The following is a 27,085-nucleotide window of genomic DNA, read 5'->3' as shown; positions in this document are numbered from 1 at the left end:
ATTAAACCAGAAAAGTTGAGGTTGAAAATCTGAATCACTGACAGCTTCATCTAAGGTACTAAAACCCTAGAGCACTCCACCTCCGTAGTCAGCAAGTTTTTGTTAGCGGCAGTTCAATTTTCCCATTCTCTAATCACAGCGTCCCTCACACTACTTCTAATAATAGTGTACCCTTAAATTACGTGGGGGGGGCCTGTGGGGGGAGAAATACTCTGGCAAAAGTTTTCTACAACTATTGCTTCCCTCCAGTTCTATTCAGGGAATTAAGAATACCACCTGCTTTTCTCCATGAATTATAATTAGGGGGAAATTAATTATCATTAGTTAGTTCTGTGTAAAACAAATCATATTCTTTACAACAGATCATCCACAGGAAATTTTCATTTGGTCTTAACTACCTTCATGGCCAGACAAGATGTCATCTTGGATCAAGATAAGGAAGAACTGGTGACACAACAAAGTTTATAATGGAATACTCAGTAGTTATATTCTTTCATTAAACATCTGTTGAGAGCCAATGATGTGCCTGTCAGTATGTGCCTAACATAACTGGAGGCTGCAAAGCATTATCTAGCTGTGTGTCCAAGAAGAAAAGGAAACAGAGTTTGGTGAATATATATATGTATATATTAGTTTCTGACTCAATGACTGGGATTATTATCCCCACTTTCACCGGAAATGAGGCATGGAGAGTAAGTAACTTTCCTAAGGTCGTATCTAGAAATCGTGATATAATCATGATGCAATCATGACTGAAACCCAAGCCTGTTCAGTTCATTAAGCATTTACTGAGTCCTTACTCTACAGCAGGCCCTGTGATGCGCATTGAGGGTGCAGCCATGGCCTTCCCTTGAAGAACTCCATCAGCTTCCTGCCAGCGGGCCAGTAAACCTACCTACATGGCCACTCATGCTTTCTGCCAGCCTTCTTGGTTCCATGGGAGTAGCATAACTTCTCCTCCTAACTAAGGCTACTTATTCCCTGTGCTCTAGATCTCACCCCTCACCTTTATTTATTTATTTATAATTTTAATTTATTTTTTCTTTTGGCTACGTTGCAAGGCTTGTGGGATCTTACTTCCCAGACCAGGGATTGAACCTGTGCCCCCTGCAGTGGAAGCAAGGAGTCCTGGGAAGTCCCAGGAGACAATTTTTGCAAATCATATATCTGATAAGGGACTTGTAGCTAGAATGTACAAAGAACTATCACAACTCAATAATAAAAAGACAACCCAATTTAAAAATGGGCAAAAGATCTGAGCAGACACTTCTCCAAAGATGGCCAATAAGCATATGAAAGGGTTCAACAACATTAACTATCAGGGGAATTGTATGTTTCTGATGCTCTGACATTTTGGGACCTTGCTGACCTGAAGCTCCTGCACCTCCCCTGCCGGGGTTAGCCAATTTTTATAGACTTGCCTGCAGGCATGCCTTTCATAGACAAACCAAGGAATCTACAGCCCAAATCCTCAATCACATTCTTTATCAAACTCTTATACTCCAGGCTACTATTTCCCTATCTTACTCCCCCAGGCCAGGTACCAGACAGCTAGGAGCAGTCCCTTTGCCCCAGGGCTTACGGAAATTATTCAACCTATCCAATCCTAAACCGTACTCAGCCTCACTTGTTGCTTACCACAGAAATCACAATAAAATTCTTACCCACATTCCCCTCCCCTCCTGACTGAACTTGGTGGTTTCCTCTGCCATGGCATGGCGTGCCCCCTCCTCTTGGGATCTCTGAGCATAACAGCTATCTTTTCTTTTCTTTTTTTTTTTTTAACAGCTGTCTTTTCAATGGCAATCTGATCTGTTGACCTTGTCATACCTGAATAATAACAAAATCTATTATTTTATTTTATTTTTTTGTCCACAGCATGCAGCATGTGGGATCCTGGGCTCCCCAGCCAGGGATCAAACTCGTTCCCCCTGCAGTGGAAGCACGGAGCCTTAACCACTGGACCGCCATGGAAGTCCCAAAATCTACATTTTAAGACAAAAATGCAAATTAAAAACAAAATGAAATGCCTTGTCACACCCAGTAGGATGGCTGTTATCAAAAAGATGGACAACAACATGTATTGGCAAAGATGTGAAGAAACTGGAATGCTCATACATTGCTAGTAGGAATGTAAAATGGTGCAAATGAATGGAAAACAGCCTGGAAGTTCCTCAAAAATTTAAACATATAGTTATCACATGACCCAGAAATTCCACTCCTAGGTATATACCCAAGAGAAATGAAAACATGTCCACACAAAATCTTGTACATGAATGTTCGCAGCAACATTATTCACAATAGCCAAAGAGTAGAAACAACCCAAATGTCTATCAATTAATAGATAGATAGATAGATAAAATGTGTATATCCATGCAATGGAATATTATTCATCCATAAAAAGGAATGAAGAATTGGGAATTCCCTAGTGGTCTAGTGGTTAGGATTTGGTACTTTCAGTGCTGTGGCCCAGGTTCAGCCTCTGGACAGGGAACTGAGATCCTGCAAGCAGCACAGCAAGGCCAAAAAATAAGTAAATAAAATGTTTGTTAAAAAAAAAAGGGGCTTCCCTGGTGGCGCAGTGGTTGAGAGTCTGCCTGCCGATGCAGGGGACACGGGTTTGTGCCCCGGTCCGGGAAGATCCCACATGCCGCGGAGCGGCTGGGCCCATGAGCCATGGCCGCTGAGCCTGAGTATCCAGAGCCTCTGCTCTGCAACGGGAGAGGCCACAACAGTGAGAGGCCCGCGTACCGCAAAAAAAAAAAAAAAAAAGATCTATTGATACATACTGCAACATAGATGAAACTTGAAAACATAATCAAGAAACCAGTCACAAAGTATCACATTTCCATTTACATGAAAGACCCAGAATAGGTAAATGTATAGAGAGAAAAAGTAGGTTAGTGGTTGCCTAGGGACAGGGAGGATGAGTAACAACTAAAGGTTTCTTTTTGGGGTCATGAAAATGTTCTAAAACTGATTGTAGAGATAAACGCACAATTCTGTGAATATACTAAAAGCCATTGAGTTGAACACTTTAAATGGGTGATTTGTATGGTTTATGAATTATATTTCAATAAAACTTTAAAAAAGAGAACTTTTGGGAATTCCCTGGCGGTCCAGTGGTTAGGACTCTACACGTCCACTGCAGGGGGCACGGGTTCGATCCCTGGTTGGGGAACTAAGATCCTGCTAGCTGCACAGTGTGACCAAAAAATTAAAAAATGAAAACAAATTTAAATTTAAAAATAAATACAAAAGAAAGCTTTTCAGTGGCTTCCCACTGCCCTAAAAATAAAAACTAAATCACTAAGATTAATAGGGAAATAAGGAATCTGGCTCTGTTAATTTTTCCACTGTCATCATTCACCAGTCCTCTCTTCATCAGTCATTACCCTCGTCTTTTACTCTAATTCTAGCTATGCTGAAATTTTTTTTTTTTTTTTTCCAGTACGCGGGCCTCTCACTGTTGTGGCCTCTCACGTTGCGGAGCACAGGCTCCGGACGCGCAGGCTCAGTGGCCATGGCTCACGGGCCCAGCCGCTCCGCGGCATGTGGGATCTTCCTGGACCGGGGCACGAACCCGTGTCCCCTGCATCGGCAGGCGGACTCTCAACCACTGCGCCACCAAGGAAGCCCCATGCTGAATTTTTTTTTCCTTGAATATGTCTGATGGTTTTTAAATATGTCTACAAGATCTTTGGCACTCCTCCTTTCAAAAAGTTGAAGTGTAATTCTCTACCCTTTAAATATGGGCTAGACTTAGTGACTCACTTCTAATGAGTAGAATGTGGTAAAGTGATGTTGCATGACTTCTAAGACTAGGTCATTAGGCACTGTGACCTCCTTGCTCTCTCTTGGGGAAGTTGACATATTTCAAGGATACTCAAGCAGCCCTATGGATAGACTCATGTGGTAGTGAAACAGGAAGAAAGTGGGTAGGACACAACCTTTGAAAGAACGACATAGCCTGAGGACATGACATAAACTGATTAGAACCAAAAGGGTCCAATATGGCGGACAAGTCGACTTCCACTAGACCTTGAGCCTCAGTATACGCTCATTGTACTACATTAGCACTCTAAATGACACACTGGCAGGTGCCCTGACAGTTCCAAGGCCGACCATAAGGATCAAAAAGTGGGTGGCGGCCCAATTCCTGGAAATCCCAGCCCCTTCCTGGAATAGCTAGAATACTCCTTCCACTCATTAGCCTGTGAAATTACCCACCTCTATAAAAACTGACAACCCCATACCCTGGTGCTGCTCTTGCATTCTGAGATGGCCCACACTCTGTCTGTGGAGTGTGTTTCTCTCTAAATAAATCCATGTCTCACCTCACACTTTATCTCTCACTGAATTCCTTCTGCAATGAGACATCAAGAACCTGAGCTTCATTAAGTCCTGAAACCAGGTGTGTGATCTCAGTTGGAAGACCTTGGGTTTTGGCCATGTTCGAGTCCCGGCCTCTTGGGTTCGAGTCCCAGTCTGGGTTTTGGCCGGGTTGAAGTCCTGGCACGTGGGTTCAAGTCCCAATCTGAGGTGCACGGTTTCAGTAGGGAACTGAGGCCTCCTGCCAACAACCATGAGAATGAGCCATTTTGGAAGCAGATCCTCCAGCCAAATTTATTAAGCATCCAGATGACTGCAGCCCCAGCCAATATCTTGATGGTAACCTCATGAGAGACCCTGAGCCACAACTACCCAATTAAGTCACTTCCAAATTCCTGACCACAGGGACTTCCCTGGTGGTCCAGTGGTTAAGACTCTGCACTTCCACTCTTCCCTGGTCAGGGAACTAAGATCCTGCATGCCACACGGTGCAGCCAAAAATTTAAAAAAAAAAAAAAAAGAAAGAAAGAAAGAAAAGAAAAAGAAAAAAAATTCCTGTCCACAGAAACTGTGAGATCATTAAAAAAATTTTTTTTTAATTTGATATATTATTTTAAGCTACAAAAACAAGCAAACAAACAACAACAAAAAACTTGAAATAGGCTTTTCAAGTTATGTAAATTCCTCCTTTCCAAGGAAACAGGAGTTAGATCAATGCAAGTTACCCTCAAGGCCACATACATCCTCCTGCACAGCTGCTTGCTCTCTGTTGGGTTTTGATCCTTTGAGTCATAGTCTGGATCATTTTCCTCATCTCCTTCTTCTTCCCCTTTCTCATCCTCTTCTTAACCTTCTTCATCATAATCATCATCATCTTCTTTAGTAACTTCTCCAGTAAAGTATACACTGATCTTGGGATTATACATTCATGTAAAAAGTGATGACTTCCAAGGTCTGCAGCAAGGATAGCTTCAGCAGCAGCATCCAGATCTCCACTCTCAGGAACTTCAGGAGGTGCAAAAATATTAAAGAGTATTAGAAACTGTTTTGGTCACAGTACAAACTGCCCCAAGTCCCTTGTTTCTGCTTCTTAATGATTTTCAAAGTGACAATTCTTTCCTTTTTTCCAATCTATGTGGACCTTGTACAACCCTTAATTTCTGGTCCATCAAAAGAAAAAGGAACAGAATCATCTGGTTCTGACTTCATACTATGTGTCTTTGACAACAGCTCACTTGTAAAATATTCACAGGGTTCAAAGTGAAACTCTAAGACAAAACTCATAGGCCGGACTGCATCTAAGGACTTCACTTTAATATCTTTCAAGTGCTTCAGAATATGTTTATCATGTTCCTGAAACATATCACTGAGCAAGTCAACATTCTTAAAAAACAGTCAACCAGGGCTTCCCTGGTGGCGCAGTGGTTGAGAGTCCGCCTGCCGAAGCAGGGGACACGGGTTCGTGCCCCGGTCCGGGAGGATCCCACATGCCGCGGAGCGGCTGGGCCCGTGAGCCATGGCCGCTGAGCCTGCGCGTCCGGAGCCTGTGCTCCGCAATGGGAGAGGCCACAACAGTGAGAGGGCTGCGCACCGCAAAAAAAAAAAAAGAAAAAAACAGTCAACCAAAATTCAGGAATTCCCTTGGGGTCCTCTTTCTCTTTATCTTTTTTCTCATCTTCAATCTTGGCCTTTTCTTTCAGTTCCTCCAAAATTTCATTTTCCTCATCTGGTTTCCATTCACATTCTTTTTATGTAGGTTCATAAGTGATCTCAAATCACTTATCAAATAGAGGCTGATAGAGAACAGCATATTTTCCTTCAAGATCATGAACTTCCTCATAGAATTTGGCTTCTGTCTGTGCACATTTAACTTGAAGGATTTTCAGAGTGTTCACTTGTCTTTTAACTACCCTAGGCAAGCTTTCAATGTATCCTGTTGGTGTTTCTACCAGACCATCAAATCTTTCTTGAAGGGCTGCAAGAATCTGAGGATTTTACAACATCTGAACAGTCAGCTGACCTGCTTTGATTTTTGATTCTTCACCAGTTTCTTCTTCTTCTACTTCTTCAACATCAACCAAACCTTGATCAAGTTCAGACTGCTCTTTCTTGTCAATGTCTGCATTACTGTAAGAACTCCAAATATCGGTGGCTAGCACAGGGAGCCAGGTGGCCGGAGCTGCACAGGTAGTGACTCAGGGTGGCAGCCAGGTGGGGGGCAGGGGTGGGAGCAGCAGGTGGCACCATGAGCAGATGATGCTAAAAAAGCAAATATTTGTTTCTTAAGCCACTAAATTTTGGGGCTTAAAAAAGAGATAACTTATATAATATGACATGCTACATGTCACCCTCAAGCCAAACATCTTAAGATGTTTACCTCACTAATCCTCAGTCATCCTTAAGATGTTCCCCAGTCATCCTTATCCTTATCAGCTTCAAGATCATATTTTCCAGGCCTCTTTAACTACTGATTAGGTCCCTCTGCTACTTGCTACCATAGCAAATATCCATTAGTTGAATCATCTGTACACCTCTATAGACTCTAGTTCAGTGAGATCCCATATAGGATCTGTCTTGTCAATGTCGTGTCCTTAGCACCTGCCACGGTGCCTGACATATGGTAAACTATAAATAAATATTTGGAGAATGAATAGTTAAATGAGTGCATGATTGAATTGGGAGATATAAGGAGATAATATAAATGTAATGAGATAAAGAACCCATGTGTGGGACTTTCCTGGTGGTGCAGTGGTTAAGAATCCACCTGCCAATGCAGGGGACATGGGTTCAAGCCCTGGTCCGGGAAGATCCCACATGCTGCGGAGCAACTAAGCCTGTGTGCCACAACTACTGAAGCCCGTACGCCTAGAGCCCGTGTTCCGCAACCAATGAGAAGCCCGCGCACCACAACGAAGAGCAGCCCCCGCTTGCCGCAACTAGAGAAAGCCCCTGTGCAGCAATGAACACCCAACACAGCCAAAAGATTAAAAATAAAATAACAAACAAAAGAACCCATGTGTGCAGAGGCTGCTATGAGAGCACAGAGGAATGGCATTTAATTCAATCTTCACTCCCTTACGGTGTGACTTTTTGGCAAGTTACTAATATCTCTATCTCTCACTCTCTCTAAGGGTCATAAAATTATGCATAAAATTAGGATAAGAGTTCCTGCCTCATAGGGTTGTTACATTCATAAGCTAATACCTAGTAGAAAAAATGATAATAACACCTGGGGATTTAGAGAAGAGCTCCATGAGAAATGAATGCCTGGGTAGTATTAAAGCGTGAGTAAAAGTTAGGCAAAAAGGTGGGGGGAAAATCTAGGCAGACAGAAAAGCAGAAACAAAGTTTTAGAGGTTAGAGGTAGCAAAGTGCATGCAGAAAACTTCACACAATTCGTATCCCTAGAGTATAAAGTGCAGGAAAGGGAAGTGGCAGATGGTGAGACTAGAGATAGGGAGGTAGGGATAGCAACATGGAAGGCTTCTTATGTTATATTACACTTTTGGAATTTATTCTGAAAAAAAACTTAGGGCCATTGAATGGGAGTGAGTTGGTCATATTTGCATTTTGAACATATTATTCTGATTAGCTTAAAAATCAGTAATCTTCACACCCACTGAAATGGCTATAATTAAAAAGATGGACAATAATACGTGTTGGCAAAGATGCAGAGAAATTGGAACCATCATACATTGCCATTGAAAATGAACAATAGTGCAGCTGATTTGGAATTCCTATTTTCTGTTTTTTTGATAGTGGCCATCCTAATGGGTGTGAGGTGATATCTCATTGTGCTTTTGATATGTATTTTCCTGATTACTAGAGATGTTGAGAATCTTTTCATATGTGTGTCACTTATTTGTATATCACCTTTGGAGAAATGTCTATTCAAATCCTCTGCTCATTTTTTAATCAAGTTATTTGATTTTTTATTGTTAAGTTGTAGGAGTTTTAAAATATATTCTGGATATTAACCCCTTGTCAGATATATGATTTACAAATATTATCTCCATTTAGAAGGTTGTCTTTTTACTCCATTGACTGTGCTCTTTAATGCACAAAAGTTTTAGTTTGAAGTAGTCCCATTTTTCTATTTTTGCCTTTGTTGCCTGTGCTTTTGATGTCATATCCAAGAGACAACTCATTGCCAAGTTCAATGTCATGAAAATTTCGACACTTTCTTAAATACCAAGAATGCTCTCCAGGGAATTCCCTGGGAGTCCAGTGGTTAGGACTTGGCGCTTTCACTGCAGTGGTCCGGGTTCAATCTCTGGTCAGGGAAATAAGATCCCGCAAGCCACGCAGTGTGGCCAAAAAAAAAAGTGCTCTCCAGATCCAGATTTTTCTGTTTACCTGTGATGAAAGCCAAGTTTTTTCTTTCCAGTCCGTCGCCAGCAAATACTTTTGTAAAATACAATAAAAATTAATTACTAGAAAGTGACTTTAAAAAGAACAAAGACCTCAAAAATGCAAGCTGACATTTTTATTATTAAATGCAACAAACATAAATTATTCTGTCAAATTGCTATAAAAGTTTCTAAATGTTTGTTCTCAATTTCCATGATTATCTGGACACAGACAGGTAATACTAGTTCAGGAACTAACTCTAGTCCACGGTGCACACTCTGAGACTTAGAGTAGCACTCCTCTAGATCTTCCTCAAGGGTGTGGTATGGCAAGTAAGGTGAGGTAATCACTGTGTCTTTATGTAGCCATGGTGCCTCTATGGCTTACAGACAGAGCATCCCAAAATAGTTAAGATTTCCTATAAACACACAAGGACTGAGAATGCCTTCAACATGACTGATCTTCACTGTGACAATGCACAGTGGTCTAAAAGACTCCTCTACATCACCACAGTTAGGTAAAACAAGAACTGAAAAGAATAAAAAAATTCACTCTCACTGTATCATAGTCCCCATAGCAGCTCAAACACCTGCCTCCTCCATCTCCCACTTAGTCAACCAAAAATCCTGCAATTAGCAAGGGAGGATCCTTTCCTGACACCGCCCGTGTGTAAAAGTGGGTGTAGAAATACTTGAAGAATTTTTACTTCTTTTACTTTATCTCAAGGTTTTTAGGAGAAAAATCAACATCAGAAAAATTTAGAGGAAATGCTTCTGATTCTGTTGATGTCACATCATCTTAGTAAGAAAAGCTGCGGAACTCATTATTATGGCAGTGCCACACCTGTCCTTTTTGCAACATGCATCAACAGAGCTCTGGCATCTCAAATATACTGGGAGGAAGTCACTTTGACCCAATCCTATACAGTATTTCCTAGAAAGAGACCAACTCTTGCTATGAACAGAAGAGAGGACTTAGACATACTTACAACGCACTCTTAAAAAAGGCAAACTGATTGGAAGGGTGACTGTGGAATTTGTCCTGAAGCTGTAAGTTTGCACAACAAGTAGGCTACTTTTACTTAGATTGTATGTTTATTTGTAGTGGTTTCCGGGGGTGAGGGTAGCTGATGAAGAATGCATATCCCTCTAGGGTCAGGATTAAGGTAGAGCAAGTAAGTCACTCAACTAGAGGGTAAAATTTAAGGGGTGCCCAAAAAGCTCAGTTATCAAGATAAATAATATTTAATACAATATTTTTTAAAATAAAAATTGGTGCAGAAAGCCCCAAAAACCCAGAATATCAAAAATTTAAAGATAGGATCAGTATTGCTAATTTTCTCTTTGGTCTCAGGCTTCGGCATAGCTAGGCATATCACTGCTTGGCACTGCCATTGAACAAGTACATGCAGAAAGAACTGCTTTCAGAAAACTGCTGGGTTTTGATTTTTGATTTTTTATTTTCAACAAAGTCTGGATAGTCATGATCAGAGCAAATGCTTGGAAGTCACCTCCACAATTCCCAGGATTAAGATGGCTGATCACTGACCTTTCTAACCTCTTCTTTTGAAAATCTCCTCCAGGGAATTCTCTGGCAGTCCAGTGGTTAGGACTCCGCACTTTCACTGCCAAGGGCCCGGGGTTCAATCCCTGGTCGGGGAACTAAGATCCACATGGTGCAGCCCCCCCCCAAAAAAAAGTCAGAATGAGAAACAGAAACACAAACCCCATCTTCAATAAAACTAGGAAATAGTTGTACCCCCAGACCCCAACATATGAAGACAAAAAGCAGGTGGAGGAATGGTTAGCAGAACTTTCTTGGAGAATACCCTCAAGAAGCAAGACTACCTCGGGAAGGATTGAAGCCTGCAGTACCCTGGAAGGCAGTGGAAGGAATAGGGCATTGAAAGCGATGAGTGGGGTCTGAAAAGACTAAAAAAGCAGTTAGCACTCCAAGCCTCACTCCCACCAGTCAGCCAACCACCCCTCCCCCACTCCCACAGTACTTTATCTGGGGGGAGGCTTCCTGGGGAGCAACAGGCAGGAAGAGGGCAGGAGTGAGGATTTAAGGAAAATGAAAGTCTGCCTACTGAACTGAGATTCCTCAGTCCCCTTACCTCACCCTGTGCTACAGTGCCAATGGCCAGGCTTATCCTTCCTGGCAGATTACAGGCTCTTTCTCTTGATAAACTAAATTGCTATAGAGAAAATACCTACACACACTGACATTTGGGGGACCACATTCACACCCACACCCACAAGCTGGCTGACTACCTCTTTAATCTAAAAATAAGCCCACAAGCTGACAAGAACTGCCCACTCACACAGAGCTTCCAATCAGCTTTGCAGCGATTCATTTGAAAATCTGAACAAACATTCAAGGATCACCAGATCTTTGAGGAAAGTTTCCAAGAGTAAAGACAGAGATCAAAACAAATAAACTAGAGGGGGAAAAGAGGAACTCAGAGGAAACAGATAATGCAGAGGGTAGATTAACATTAAATTAACATTCTCAGGGAGATCAGATTTTATATCCCTGAAATAAGACTGAAATTCTCTCAGGAAGGAAGGAAAGGGGGAGAGGGAGGGAAATGAAAGGGAGGAGGGAGAAACATTAGAGAACATTAGGTGCTTTTGGACATTAAAAATGAGGGTGAAGTAAAAAAGATAAGAAAATTAAAAGATTAAGCCAGGAAATTGAACATCTAACTAAAAGAGTTCGCAAAAGAGAGAACGGTGGGAACAAAATTATCAAGGAAATAGTACAAGAACATTTCCCAGAAATAAAGGCCAAGTCTCCAGTTTAAAAGAGTATATTGAATATACAAATATGCAATCATTATGTTGTACACCTAATATGACTAATGTAATATAATGTTATGTGTAATTACATCTCATTTTTTTATAAAAGACCATATTGAGTGCCCAATATAATAAATTTTAAAAACAGCAACTCAGGGCTTCCCTGGTGGCGCAGTGGTTGGGAGTCCGCCTGCCGATGCAGGGGACGCGGGTTTGTGCCCCTGTCCGGGAAGGTCCCACATGCCGTGGAGCGGCTGGGCCCGTGAGCCATGGCTGCTGAGCCTGCGCGTCTGGAGCCTGTGCTCCGCAAGGGGAGAGGCCACAACAGTGAGAGGCCCGCGTAACGCAAAAAAAAAAAAAAAAAAAAAAAGTTAAAAAAAAAAACCCAGCAACTCAAAAACATATCACCTTGAAGTTTCAGAATGCCACAAGAAAGGTGATCCTAGAAGCTTTCAAAGAAAGAATGAAAGAAAAAAGAAAGACCACATACAAAAGGTTGGGAGTTAAAATAGTATTAAATTTCTCAACAACATTGAATGCTAGAAGACAATGGATCATTGTCCTCAAAATTCAGAATTAGAAAATGATATTTAATTTAGATATATTTAGACATGCATAGTATGAAAATGTTTATCTTCTTTTTATCCTTCGTCAGGATGCTATTGGAGGACGCACTTCAGCAAAATAAGAGAGTAAACCAAGAAGGAGTAGGTCATCAGATCCAGGACCCTGGATAGTCCAAGGATGACTACTGTGTGATAGGTCTAGAAAGAAATCAGTACAGATCCGAGCCTGAGGACAGACATCTCTAGGAGGGAGATCTACACGAGGAGGAAATGGCAATGAAAAGTGTGAAAAATGGAATTCGCAGGCATTTTACAGAAGGAGAATGTGGGAGAAAGTTCTTTGAACCTAGTCAGAGGTTCAAAGAAAACTAAGCAGAGGGGAAAAAAAGAAAGGGTAGGGTGAGGGCGGTTAATGTCATTATTCTACACTTCCAGGCTAAGTAGTAAACAACATAAATACGTGCTAGTGGTATTGAAAACTTTGAAAAATTAAGGAGGAATCCCATGTTTTCCTAAATACAGAAAAACTTCTTGGCACAAAGTTATGCTTTATAGTAATCAGTTATAAACTCAAATATTGAAAGCAATCTAAATGTCCAACAAGTGGGGAATGGTTAATTAAACTGTGACATCACTTCATGGAATTTAATTCAATAACATGGCAGTCATTTCTGCACACCAAGGATTCATTACAGAACCTGCCTTGAGAGCAGCTTGTTAAATTGACAGGAGGACTGAGAAGAGAATGAGAGTCGCTTGCGTGTTACTGTTGTGGGAAACTAAAACTAAATGCCTGCAGAAAGATCAATCAATCAAGTAAATGCCCAAACAGGCAACCTCAGAGCTCCCACGTTGTTAGTATTTAGTATTGTAGATAGGAAGTAGGAAACAGAAGGTAGATGTTTTGGTAAACCTGTATCTGATGGCTTTGGGAAGGAGGACACAAGAGTTAGTAATACCATGATCTCAAAGTGGTACCACCTGGAAAGAGACGGATGGTGGGGGCAATGTCAACCTACCTCAAGAGTGAACTGATTCACTGTGCAATAGGAAACCAGTGGGGAAGGATCTCGGATACAGTCAAGAACAGAGGACTCACATTCCCCTTTTCCTAGGACCAGATCCTCAGCAGATCAAAAAAGCCACGCTTCTACCCCAGCAGCACCAGGCATGAAGTCCTGGCTGCTCCTGAACAGGGCCAGTGAGGCAAGGAGGCAGGGACCCTTGGGGAAACCTGCTGGTGACTCCAAGCCCCGGAGGCTCCAAAGGCATCTGCCAGAAATCTGAGCCTTATGCAATAGGGCTGTTAGATGGCTTCAACAGAAGTGCCCTATAGGGGTTGAAAAACTGATCAACTTTGGCTCTACATGACCCACCCCCACCCCTAACCCCGAAAACAAGACAAACAAAAACACGCTATGAGAGTACAAGAGTCTATATTACATTTTCTTGTCTTAGTTAAGACTGTTTTGAAATAGAAACTTCAGCCAAAGAAGCAAATTCACTGTAAGGATACAGGGGAATCTCTTGAACCCATGGGCTTGAAACATAGCCAGGGAACTAAGAATGGAAAACTATCACAAACAAAATCAAATGCCCTCTTAGTCTCTGGTCTGTCTGTCTGTCTTCTACTCTCTCTCCCTCTTCGTCCCTTTCTCCTTCCCTACCTTTCTCCATCTCTCCCTCTTCCTCCCTGTCTTTCTTCTCTATCCCTTTCCCCCTTCCCCTCAAGGACTCTCCCTTAAGTAAACTGCTTTTACTTAAGAGAAACGTTCCCCTTCCCCACTTCCTCCCCCATTTTACTGAATAAAATTCTCCGTGGTTTATAATATCAACTACATTTGACTACTATTTTGAACTCGCTGGCTCAATTGTCCTTCTCTGGCACCAGTCTGGCAAATATCCCAGGCCTCGATCAATCCGATGGTTCATACTATCCATATGTGTACCTGTGTTGTTGTGAACACTTGGAGAAAACCATAACGTGCAAATTGGTATGATTGACACTACAATGAATTCATGGTCTCCAATCTCCACTGGGCTCTTACAACACTGTCCAGGAATTCTTTGACTCCCATATCCTGTTCACACACCCATTCTTCATAGATCTTCCTTATTCTTCTCACATCTCCAATCCTACTGCCTCTCCCTCACTAGTACCAAGCTTCCTCATCTCTTACTGTAGAAAGAAAAGGCAACTGGTAATAATAGTAGAAGATTATTAGAAATAATAATACAAGAGAACTCTGTTAACTCTTATCAGCAAATCATTCTTTGATCTTTTTTTCCTGTTAACAAGACAGGCATCTCTTCCCTTACGTGAGGCTAATCCTTTTACAGTGTTCCTTCAACATCCTCAGGGATCTCACCCCACAGATTATCCCTCTCTTACATATTACTTGCGGAAGGTTCACCCTCACTAAGTTACAGTGCATCTATCCGGGTTTATTTGTAATTAACAATGGTTTAATTTTGTACGATTACAAACCTCTTCCGATAAATATTTCACATAGAATAAATTGTCCAACAATATGCCCCAATTTTTGTTCAAAAAAATAACTTCACCATACCAACCTTAAAATGAGTATTTACTTTTGGGGAAATAAATTCGGTGAGCATAAGCGTATCTTTTGCTGTACTAGGAGACAGGTTATTTCCACAAATAGGGCTGCAGTGATCATCTCATTTTTTAAAATTTTATTTATTTTAATTTATTTATTTGGCTGCACCGGGCTTTAGTTGCGGCACATGGGATCTTTAGTGGCAGCATGTGGGATCTAGTTACCTGACCAGGGATCGAACCTGGGCCCCCTGCACTGGGAGCACGGAGTCTTAGCCACTGGACCACCAGGGAAGTTCCCTGTTCACTTCATTTGATGAAATATCATCTGTGCGTATCATTCACTTCTCAACTCATTCCATCAACTAAATTTAATCATTGTTTTTCGTTTTCATCTTACTTGAACACTCAAAAACTTTTGACTTTTTTGACAGCTTTCCAGTGAAACATTCTTTTCTCTTGAATTTCCATTACAACACACACTTCTGGTTTTCCTCCTACTTAGATGGTCACTACTTTTCAGTTTTCTTTTTGACCTTCTTCTTCACTCAGCCTTTCAATGTTAGAGTCTTCCAGGCACAGTCATTAGCCTTCTCTTCTTGACACTGTATATGTTCTTCAACTACATTATCCATTCCATTCATTTCCATGGTTTCAATATCAATTTTATTTCTTTACACAAGACTTCTGAGTTCCAGATCACTGTCTCTTACTGGGACCCAACTCAACCTCTCCACTCAGACATCACATATTTGGTCATCTCAACACTTAATACTGCCAAAACCATATTCATGATTATCCCTTGCAAACCTAGTCTGCCTCCACTGTCCCTCTCTTGCCCAATAACAACATTCAGCCACTTGTTTATGCCAGAAACTGGGGACTCATTTTGACTTCTTTTCCTTTACCACTTTCATATAATTAATCAACAAGTCCTATAGTTTCTACATAAATCTATATTCACTTCTCATCATCTTTACTGGCACCACTTCGAGCCATCAATCATTTCTTCTTACTCCACCTCCTTCATGAACCTCTGCAATAGCTGCTTCTTCTTTTTTTAAAAAATAAATTATTTATTTATTGGCTGCATTGGGTCTTCATTGCTGCACGCAGTCTTTCTCTATTTGCCACGAGTGGGGGCTACTCATAGTTGCAGTGCACAGGCTTCTCACTGCAGTGGCTTCTCGTGTTGCAGATCACAGGCTCCAGGCGCGTGGGCTTCAGTAGCTGTGGCACGCGGGCTCAGTAGTTGTGGTGTATGGGCTTAGTTGCTCCGTGGCATGTGGGATCTTCCCAGTCCAGGGCTCAAACCGTGTCCCCTGCATTGGCAGGCAGATTCTTACCCACTGTGCCACCAGGGAAGTCCCTGCAATAGCTTCTTAATTTCTCCCTTTTTATTCACTCTTGCTTTACCTCAGTATATTTATACCATCCTCTTATGATATAAATCTAATTTTATATAACTTTCCAAGTTCTCCCATACCTTTGAGCCTTTGCATATGCCATTTTCTGTGTCTGGAATGTTCTTTTCTTTCTCTTTGCATGGCTAACTTCTACTCATTCATCAAGCCTCAATTTAAATATCATTTTCTCCGGAATATCTTCACTACTCATTCTCAAACCAGGCTTATAGTCCTCTTTATTTTTTCTTCATAGACCCTATCACAATTATAATCTAAATATTTTATTTGGATAATTATTTGTTTAATATCCATCTCTCCACTATGTGTCTTGCTCACTGTTACATTGCAAACCCTCAGCACAATGGTTGGAGCTTGGAGGATGGTAAATAAATATTTGTAGAAAAAAATATATTTTTAAGTGAATATTTAAGTAGCTAAATGAATAAACATTTGAATGAAGCACATCAAGAATCAAAAATATTTATCTCATTAACTCACTCATCACTCTTCTGAGACTCATTCTATATGAACAATACTAAATAAGGCAAAACTTTATATATAACCGTCTTTATTGCAGTCTTATTTATAAAAACATAATATACACATGATCTGAATATCCAACAAAAGGAAACATACGCATACTAAAATGAGGTAATTTCTTCTCGAATCTAGCTGATCATCAGACTCCCCTGAGCAACTTTTATAAAAATAGAGATTTCTGGGTCTCACTCTGGACCTACAAAATTAAGCTCTCTTTGAGTGGACACAGGGAAAAAAATTCCTTAGTTTCCTCTGATGATTAGCCAGGTTTTGGAACCACTGGGTTTAATGGGAAGAATAGAAGTAGGACTAACCTTGCTGCTTATCAGCTCTGAAACCAAAGGCAAGTAAATTTTCAGACTTCCCGGAGGCTCAGTTTCCTCATCTGTAAAATACCAATCCCTGGGGTTGGTGAGGAGTAAATAAAATTGGTGTCTGTAAAGTACTTGACAGGTACATTAAGTAATTGCTGTTATTGTTAAGGTACATTGGCACTATAGAATATTATACAGCTACTAAAATAACCTCTCTGAAAAAAAATTCTTGTTCTCCTATGTATGTCAGCCAAAGTCCTGGAAGAAAGGACCTGGTACACTGAAACTGCGTAATTTTTTTTTTTTTTTTTTTTTTTTTTGCGGTAGGCGGGCCTCTCACTGTTGTGGCCTCTCCCCTTGCGGAGCGCAGGCTCCGGAGCACAGGCTCAGTGGCCATGGCTCACGGGCCTAGCCGCTCTGCGGCATGTGGGATCTTTCCAGACCGCGGCACGAACCCGTGTCCCCTGCATCGGCAGGCAGACTCTCAACCACTGCGCCACCAGGGAAGCCCTGAAACTGCGTAATTTGAGGGGATTTAACAAAGGGATTATTTACAAAAGGTTTAGGGAAACCAGTAAGGATTATTGCAGAGCTTTGGGTCCGACAACAGCTGTTACCAATCCTAGGACAGAAGGGAAGATCCCAGAAAGGGTAGGGTATGAGAGAGACAGCCTCTGATAGGAGATGGAACCTTCCATAAAGGGACACGGCCAACCCACAGCAATCCCTCAAAGAGGGAGGGGAAAATAAATACTCTTATGTGGTATTGGGTTAATCCATACAGAAGAACGCAATAGAATTTATTGATGGAGTCCTTACTGGTCAGCTTCTGGGGACACGAAGCAGAATGGAGAAGGGAGAGAAGTTGGTCTGGACTAAAGCAGGATACGAATCATATACACAAGTATTTGAACAGTATAAAAATATCCAAAAAAAAACATCCATAGCAATTAGATTTAAGTAAATACATAAACATTTTAATATTCATTTTTTGGGGGAAGTGGGACTATAGATTACCTTTCCTACTCTTTCTAATTGTTTGAATCTTCTAAAGTTTCAACCATAAATAGTAATAGTTAAGATTTATCAAGCACTTATTGTTGTATATAGTATGTGTATTAATACATTTCATCTTTGCAGCAACCCTGTAAGGTAGGTACTATTACTATCTTCATTTTACAGATGAAGAAATTTCAGCTGGAGAGGATAAGTGACTTATCCAAAGTTACAGAGCCACAGGAAGTAAACTATGGAGCCATGATTTAAATATAGACATCCTCCTCTGGAGTCCATGCTTTTAAAAACTCTACTATGTTATTTACATTCATAGTAGATAACAAGAAAGACTTTTGGGACTTCCCTGGTGGCGCCGTGATTCAGAATCTGCTTGCCAATGCAGGGGACACGGGTTCGAGCCCTGGTCCTGGAAGATCCCACAGGCTGCAGAACAACTAAGCCACAGCTACTGAGCCTGCGTGCCACACTACTGAAGCCTGCATGCCTGGAGCCTGTGCTCCGCAACAAGAGAAGCCACCGTAATGAGAAGCCCGCGCACTGCAAGGAAGAGTAGCCCCCGCTCACCGCAACTAAAGAAAGCCCGCGTGCAGCAGTGAAGACCCAATGCAGCCAAAAATAAATAAATAAACAAATAAATTCATTTAAAAAAAGACTTTTACAAAGAAAAAAAATGAATAAGCTTGAATTTGTTTTAAAGAAAAACATTTTTACAGTACATTTTCCTGGTATTCAATTAATATTAAATATATATAATATACATAATATTTGTATAATAAACATAGTAATGTATAAAAATATTTATACCCTTGATTCACTAATCTCACTTCTTCTTCTTCCTTAGTAATAAAATCCCTAATTTTCATCCTGGATGAAGCCACCTAGAATAAAGACTACCTTTTCCAAATCCCCATGTAACTAGGTGTGGTCATGGCTAAACTCTGGGCAAGGAGGAGTAAGCCCAGAAGTTAAGTGTGCAGCACCCAGGAAGTGTCTTTGAAGGGAGAGGGCAAGCACTTCTCTCCTTTATCCTTTCTGTTGGCTGGAATGAGGACATAATGACTGGAAGTTAAGCAGCCATCTTGGATGATGAGGCAAAAACCACATCTTAAGTCTGAGTAAGTAGCAAGATAAGAAGAATTTGTGAAGCCTTTACCAGCCTTGGAGTACTCATCTCCAGACTTTTTTGTGTGTGTGTGTGGTACGCGGGCCTCTCACTGTTGTGGCCTCTCCCGTTGCGGAGCACAGGCTCCGGACGCGCAGGCTCAGCGGCCATGGCTCACGGGCCCCGCCGCTCCACGGCATATGGGATCCTCCCGGACCGGGGCACGAACCCGTATCCCCTGCATCGGCAGGCGGACTCTCAACCACTGTGCCACCAGGGAGGCCCCAGACTTTTTTTTACATAAGAGAAAAATGAACTTCTCTTTTCTGTAAGCCATTTTTTATTTGGATTTTCTGTCAGTCACAGCTGAACCTAATCCTAATTAATACTTTTACTTACCTTCCTTTAATCTTCTTTCTGCATATTTGTTTCCATTCTTCCCTGCCATGTGCCAGACACATCTACTTTTCTCTTCCTCTCCATCACTTTTCCCGTCCTTATTCCAATAAATGTTTATTGAGCAATGCTATCTACTAGATTCAGAAGAACAAAAATGCAGATGATTCTTGTTCTACCATTTAGGCATTCATGGTCTAATTAGGGGTGACTTGTAAGCAGGTGCAATATGGTGCAAAAAATACCATAAGGAGGTATGTACAAAAGACATGGAGAGAACTTTGAGACTCACCTCATGCGTAAGCTTTCCTGTTTATCCATAAATCTGTATATCTTAAACAAAAATCTTTTATCTTCTTTCTTTGTATCAGCTGTCTTTCTCCTTCTCTAGTATGTTAAATGTTATAGTGGTGACATAACAAGACTGGCATGAGATGGGTATTACTAGGTCCTTGGGCCTGTTCTTTTCCTTTTGGATCCAAAAACCTTAAAAAGGAGGTGGATGTGAAACTGATGTTTGTAGATGTCAAGAGGCCTTAAAATATTGCGGGATGATAGAAAACCTGCGAATGTGAAATGTTAAAATGTGGGTCAATGGGTAGGTTTAGAATCTTCTGTTTTTTTAAATTGTTTTTTGTCTGTGTGTGCCATGCATATAACATTAGGTACTCAGAGGACTAAAAGATTAAATAGAACACTATCTGTGCTCTCATGGAGTATATGTGCTTAATGGATTACAGTAGAACATAGGATAAGGACCAAAATAGAATTTAAAAATGCTCCCTGTTTCTCCAGGGCAAGATGAGCTACCTGACTCCTGAGCCATGGACTACCTGGTGAGAAAATTGTAAACCAGAGACATCTTGACTCCTGAAACTACAATTAAGAAATGTCACAGAGGGCTTCCCTGGTGGCGCAGTGGTTGAGAGTCCGCCTGCCGATGCAGGGGACACGGGTTCGTGCCCCGGTCCGGGAAGATCTCACATGCCGCGGAGCGGCTGGGCCCGTGAACCATGGCCGCTGAGCCTGCGCATCCGGAGCCCTTGCTCCGCAACAGGAGAGGCCACAACAGTGAGAGGCCCGCGTACCGCAAAAAAAAAAGAAAAAAAAAGAACTGTCACAGAAATGTCACAAGACGATGATTAACCCCAGCTTCTTTGTTCTTCCCCTTTAAGAAACCCCTAGGACTTCCCTGGTGGCGCAGTGGTTAAGAATCCGCCTGCCAATGCGGGGGACACAGGTTCAAGCCCTGGTCCAGGAATATCCCACGTGCCGCAGAGCAACTAAGCCCGTGCGCCACAACGACTGAGCCCGCGCTCTAGAGCCCGCGAGCCACAACTACTGAAGCCCGCACGCCTAGAGCCTGTGCTCCACAGCAAGAGAAGGCCGCACATTTCAACGAAGAGTAGCCCCCGCTTGATGCAACCAGAGAAAACCTGTGCCCAGCAACAAAGACCCAACACAGCCAAAAATAAATAAATAAATAAATAAATAAATTTATTTAAAACAAAAAAGAAACCCCTAACTCAGAGACAAGCTGGAGTTTGATCTGAGGCTGCCTCCCACTCCCCTTGCTTGTCGCCTTGCAGTAAAACTTTAGTTTGTTGCAAAAAAAAAGAAAGAAAAATTGCTTCTTAAACAGATGACGACACAATTAATTTGGTTTTTGAAATTTTTACTTATATATTTATTAAAAATTTGAGTATTTCTTGGTGTGTAGAGATTATAAGAACATGTGCACCAAAATCTGCTGTGAAGTTTTATTTTATTATGAAATATTACAGACATAAAGAAAAGTACAAATATAAAGAACACCTGTGTACCTCCTACTCAGCTTAAGAAATAAAATATTAAAACCCTCTCGGGATTTCCCTGGTGGTCCAGTGTGTAAGACTCTGTGCTCCCAATGCAGGGGGCCCAGGTCCGATCTCGGGTCAGGGGATTAGATCCCACATGCTGCAACTAAGAGTCTGCATGCCGCAACTAAAAGATCCCACATGCTGCAACTAAAAAAGATCCCACATGCCGCAACTAAGACCCAGCACAGCCTAAATAAATAAATAAATATTTAAAAATAAAAAATAAAACCCCCTGAGTGCCCTTCCCTATTCTTAGTCCCTCTCACTCTACAAAAGGCAGCCTCTATCCTGAAATGATTATCATTGCCATGTACATCTTTATATTTTTATAACATGCGTATATGTCTCTAAAGAATAATTGTCATTGCTTTAAGTTGTAAATGATTTATATAAATAAAATCATTTTCTTGTATTTTTCTACAACTTGTTTTTTGCTTTTTATTACGTTTTTGAGATTTACTCAAGTTGGTTCATGTAGCTATACTTCACCCCACTTACCTGTATTTTTTAAAATCCTAGCATGCCCAAACTAAGTTATAGTGATAGAAATCAGAAGAATGGTTGCCTCTGATAGGCTGGAGCAGATTGGACTGGACACAAGGGAATATGAGGATGATGGAAATGTCCTATATCTTGTTTTGGGTGGTAGTTACTGGGTTTATATAGTTGTCAAATTCACTAACCTGAACACTTTAAGATCTGTGCGTTTCATTGTAAACAAATTTTATCTCCACAAAAACATTAAAAACAAGCGAGCAAAAACAATTTAAAAAAACCTCTAGCCTTGGGGATTATAATTCAGTAGGTCTGTGGTGGGGACCACCATGTGTATTTTCTTTATAAAGTTCTAGGTATAATTCTGAAGGGCACCCCCAGTTGCGGACAACTGCCCTAGAATGCCACAAAATTGGGGTAGGAATTAAGAAGAAGAGTCATCTGTCAAAGACCTAGAAACCTCTCCTGGTATTTTTCTGTCCTTCCTAAACCCATTATAGTAAAGATGGAGTTGCATATTTTACAAGAGTAGAGATAGCAGTGTTTGACCCTGAATCAAGCATTGATGGCAGCTAGGCCTGACTGCAATAAAGCTAATATGTTTACAACTTAGTAATGGACACCTTAATTGGATTTAATTCTTTCTCACATATTGGTGAAGGCACAACCAGGAACATATCTCTGTCTTGCACATCTAGGAGGTATGCCTCCCCAGATGACCTAATCTCCTTCCCACCACCTTCTTTATCTTTTACCTTTGTTCTCCTATCTTAAGTTCTTTTCACAGTCAAGTCAAGGAAAGTTCACTTTCAGCGTATGATTTGATTTTTTATTTTTAAATTCTTTAAAAATTTTTTAAAATTTTGTTTATTTATTTTTGGCTGTGTCGTGTCTTCGTTGCTGTGCGCGGGCTTTCTCTAGTTGCAGTGAGCAGGGGCTACTCTTCGTTGCGGTGTGCGGGCTTCTCATTGCGGTGGCTTCTCTTGTTGCGGAGCACGGGCTCTAGGCACGCAGGCTCAGTAGTTGTGGTGCATGGGCTCAGTTGCTCCGCGGCATGTGGGATCCTCCCGGACCAGGGATAAAACCTGCGTCCCCTGCATTGGCAGGCGGATTCTTAACCACTGCGCCACCAGGGAAGCCCACGATTTGATTTTTTTTGAATCTGATTTGTCAATGACATTTTGAGAAGCTGTTTTGTGTAGAGGACCATTTTAAAGATGATGGTCCTGCCTCCAATAAGTTCAGGGAGAGGTACCTGCCTAATGATGCCTATTGGAGGATATTTTGTTTCAGTATTTTTAGCCATATTTCTGATGGATACACACATGCATATTTCTGATGCTTACAAAAGCATGCACATGTGTATATGCCACTGTATTTTTAATTTATTCTTCCAGTTTTATTGAGATATAATTGATGTACAGCATTGTATAAGTTTAAGGTATACAGCACAATGATTTGACTTACATATTACCACAATGAATTTAGTAAATATCCATCATCTCATATTGATACAAAATTAAAGAAATAGAAGAAAAAATTTGTTTCCTTCTGATGAGAACCCTTAGGATTTACTCTCTTAACAACTTACATATATAATATACAGCAGTGTTAATTATATTTATCGTGATGTACATTATGTTGTAAGGATTTTTTTAAATTCAACCTTAAGTCTTCCGTGGTGGCACAGTGGTTGAGAGTCCGCCTGCCGATGCAGGGGACACGGGTTCGTGCCCCGGTCCGGGAAGATCCCACATGCCTCAGAGCGGCTGGACCCGTGAGCCATGGCTGCTGAGTCTGCGCGTCCGGAGCCTGTGCTCCGCAACAGGAGAGGCCACAACAGTGAGAGGCCCGCGTACCGAAAAAACAAAAAAATCAACCTAAGTTGGATGTACTCTCTTCCTGGAGAGGACCCTAGTGTGGCATTCCTTATGTGCATTTCAGCACAGTGTCCTGGCCAGTGGTCTTGTGCCTCCTATCTCCCATGTCCTCACTTCATTATTGAAAACCCTCATCAAATTTCAGCTCTCCCATCCTAGGTGAATGTGAAGATTCTCACTTTCCTCAAAAACAGCTGCCAAAGAACAATTGATTAAATTGGAGTCTATTTATATTTTTATTGTAGAAAACAAACTTTTTTTCTCATTAAGAAAGCAATGCATGCTTGCATCAATTAGGAGTGTATAATTGCAAACAGCATAACACAAATTTGGTAACTTAATTAAAAAAGAATTTATCAGAACTATATCAGAGTTGTTCATAGAATCAAAGGAAGAACTGAAGACGTGGGCATCTGAAAAGATAGCAGCAAGGGCAGCCCCCAGAACCTGGAACTAAATGACCAGTCCTTTCAAGGGCTGCCTTTCAACAAATATTCACTGAACTCCAGCTACACACCTGGCACCACCCTGGGTCCAATACAATCAAACACGATGCTTGTCCTTCAGGAGAGGAAAAGGAGGAGAGTCAAGCAAGGCTTTACCAAAGAAGAAACGCTTGAAATAGGTCTTAAATTAGAGTTTGCTGGGTGGGTCAGGGAGAAAATAGCATGGATAAATGTACAAAGATACCAAAAATGATTAATGGCATATAGGGGGAGGGACAGTAGTTAGGGGGACAGGGAAGGATACTGGAGGACTCTATGTCCAGTCCCCCAAACTGAAGGGTAATTCTGTGGGGTATGGAAGTTGAGGGTCAGGAGAAGGGGGAGGAACTCAGGCTTGATTGTACCTGGACAGTGATGACTGATGGAAATGCCTCTATCTGAAGCTTCAATTACACCCAAATCACATAAGCATGTAAATTTAAAGTCAGAGGAAGTTGGCCTGAGACTAGCTGGGTGGTGTAATGCTTCCAAACAGGTCAAAAGACCCAGAAGTCTGATATAAATTTGGTGAACAAGAATCAAAGAATAAAAAAACCTGGACAACAAGAACAAGAATGTTCTGAGTGAACATCAGAGACAGGAGCTTAATGTTCACAGATAGACCATGTGTGAGTGAACCAGCTCCGTTTTAGAGCTAGGGATGTTGCAGACATCATTATGTCATGAAACACTTAGATTTAATCATAGGTGATTAGGAAGAAGAGAGGGGAAATGGAGATGCTCACCATTATTTTGAGTATTTACTAATGCCAGGCATTGTGCTAGGAATTTTGCACACATTATATAATTTAATCTTCAAAATAATCTTAGGAGATAGATACTATTATTTATCTCTCTTTTGTAGGGGAGGAAACTAAAAGACAGAAATGCTAAGTAGCTAGCAAGCTACAGAACCAGGGTTTGCTGGCTCTTTCTGACTTATCATGATATGACTTTATTTATTTATTTGTTTGTTTGTTTGTTTATTTTTGCGGTACGCGGGCCTCTCACTGCTGTGGCCTCTCCCGCTGTGGAGCACAGGCCACAGACACGCAGGCTCAGCGGCCATGGCTCACGGGCCCAGCCGCTCCGCGGCATGTGGGATCCTCCAGGACTGGGGCTCGAACCCGTGTCCCCTGCATCGGCAGGCGGACTCTCAACCACTGCGCCACCAGGGAAGCCCTATTTATTTATTTTTAAAAAAATTTATTTGGTTGTGCTGGTGTTAGTTGCGGCAGGCGGACCTCTTAGTTGCAGGACACGAGCTCCTTAGTTGTGGCATGCAAACTCTTAGTTGCAGCATGCAAACTCTTAGTTGCAGCATGCAAGTGGGATCTAGTTCCCTGACCAGGGAAGTCCCACCATGATGTGACTTTAATCAGGAGAAGAACATAATCAGTTTGGAAATTTAGAAAGATCTGTCTGGGGGACTTCCCTGGTGGTCCAGTGGGTAAGACTCCGCTCTCCCAGTGCAGGGGGCCCAGATTCCATCCCTGGTCAGGGAACTAGATCCCGCATGCATGCCACAACTAAGAAGTTCACATGCCACAACTAAAAAAAGATCCCTCATGTCACACCTAAGACCCAGCATAGCCTAAATAAATAAATAAATAAAAAAAATTTTTTTTTTTTTTTAAAAGGAAAGATGTGTCTGGTGACAGCGTGAAAGGAATTCAAGAGAGTAAGTGTATGGCAGTGGCAAGGAGGCAAGCAGGGCCAGTATGAATGATGAGTGAAGGCAGGGAGACTAATTAGGAGACTGTTGTGATGTTCTGGAAAAGAGGTGTTTAGAATCTAAGCCAGGGTGATTGCAGAAGGGATTGAAAAATAGACTACAATTTAGAAGAAGGAAAAAAAAGGGAATAATAGAGTTATTGGAACTTGGCGACCTCAATCTTAGCTCTGGGGACATGCCATGGAAGGGGGACTAGCTCTGTGCTCAGTTGTGTGTAAGGAACCAAGTGTTGGGAATCTGAGTATGTGGCGATTTGGGCCAACTATTATGAGTGAAAGAGGCTTCTCATTTTGCTGCCAACCCTCATACATACAGAGTCATACAGGAAATGCACACGGAGGTTGTGGGCAACAGCTATTGAGGTTGTGGGAGGAGAACTAAGGGTGACACGTCCTTGGGCACAGGTCCAGATAAGTACTATGCTGAGCCTGCAGTGTCTTCCTGCTTACCCACGGTAGAGGTTACAGAGGTAGTTATGACAGTGGTAGCAGACCCTTAGCTTCAAGAGTGGGTATTTGAGCTTTAGCCCGGCAGGTTTCATTGGAAATTCAGTGGTCAGGATCCCTCCATGGCTGACCAAGCAACCCTTAAAGAGCAAATGGAACAGGCTCTCTGGTTTCTTTGAGGCCATTGTTCTTAGGCCTGAGTAAACCTCTGGGGATATTGGATGTATCATGAGCAAAGAAACTCTTGGAAGAAAATAAACTGTCTCTTAACCACTAAATGGACGCTCCAGTATTCCATTAAAATACTGAAAAAAAAAAAGTGTCCAGTGTAGTGGAACGTCAATAAAAGGTTATATTTTAGGCAGAGAGAACAGCGTGCACAAAGTTCAGGGTTCAGGGTTCAGGGTTCAGCACGTACTGATTTGAAACTAATTACACTAATGGTATCCTGCTACTTACACAAGCAAGTTGCTCCTCCTCTTCTATTGTTTATCCTAGTCAATGAATGAAGTGTAAAATTGGAGGAGTGACAACAGAAAAAAATTTAAAAACTTAAGAGGGGTTATCATTTGAGGTCTTGTAAGACATGTTAAAATGTCTTTGTTCACTGTCGTCCATTGATTCTGGAAAATTCTGAGCTCTTTGAATACTCTATTTCATTCTATTCTCTGCTTCTGAACCAGATTTTCTTAAAAAAGATTTTTTAAAAATATATATTCTAAATACAAGTTCTCTCTTGAATAAATGTTTTCCAAATATTTTCTCTCAGTGTGGCTTGTCTTTCATTTTCTTAAAAGTGTT

At 41.4% G+C, this 27,085-nt stretch overlaps 1 pseudogene across 1 annotated transcript; it reads right to left on the bottom strand.

Moving 5' to 3' along the window:
- Positions 1-5,177: 5,177 nt before the first annotated feature.
- On the bottom strand, positions 5,178-26,469 carry LOC307057686 (nucleosome assembly protein 1-like 1; annotated as a pseudogene). The gene is made up of 3 exons: positions 26,288-26,469; positions 5,949-6,459; positions 5,178-5,724 (listed from the first exon to the last, which is right to left on the bottom strand). The product of its transcript is annotated as a nucleosome assembly protein 1-like 1 (transcript).
- Positions 26,470-27,085: the final 616 nt, after the last annotated feature.

This window comes from Hyperoodon ampullatus (genome assembly GCF_949752795.1).
Source record: "Hyperoodon ampullatus genome assembly, chromosome: 1".
NCBI lineage: Eukaryota > Metazoa > Chordata > Mammalia > Artiodactyla > Ziphiidae > Hyperoodon > Hyperoodon ampullatus.
Note: the sequence above shows the minus strand (reverse complement) of the source record. Positions and strands in the feature narration are given on the sequence as shown.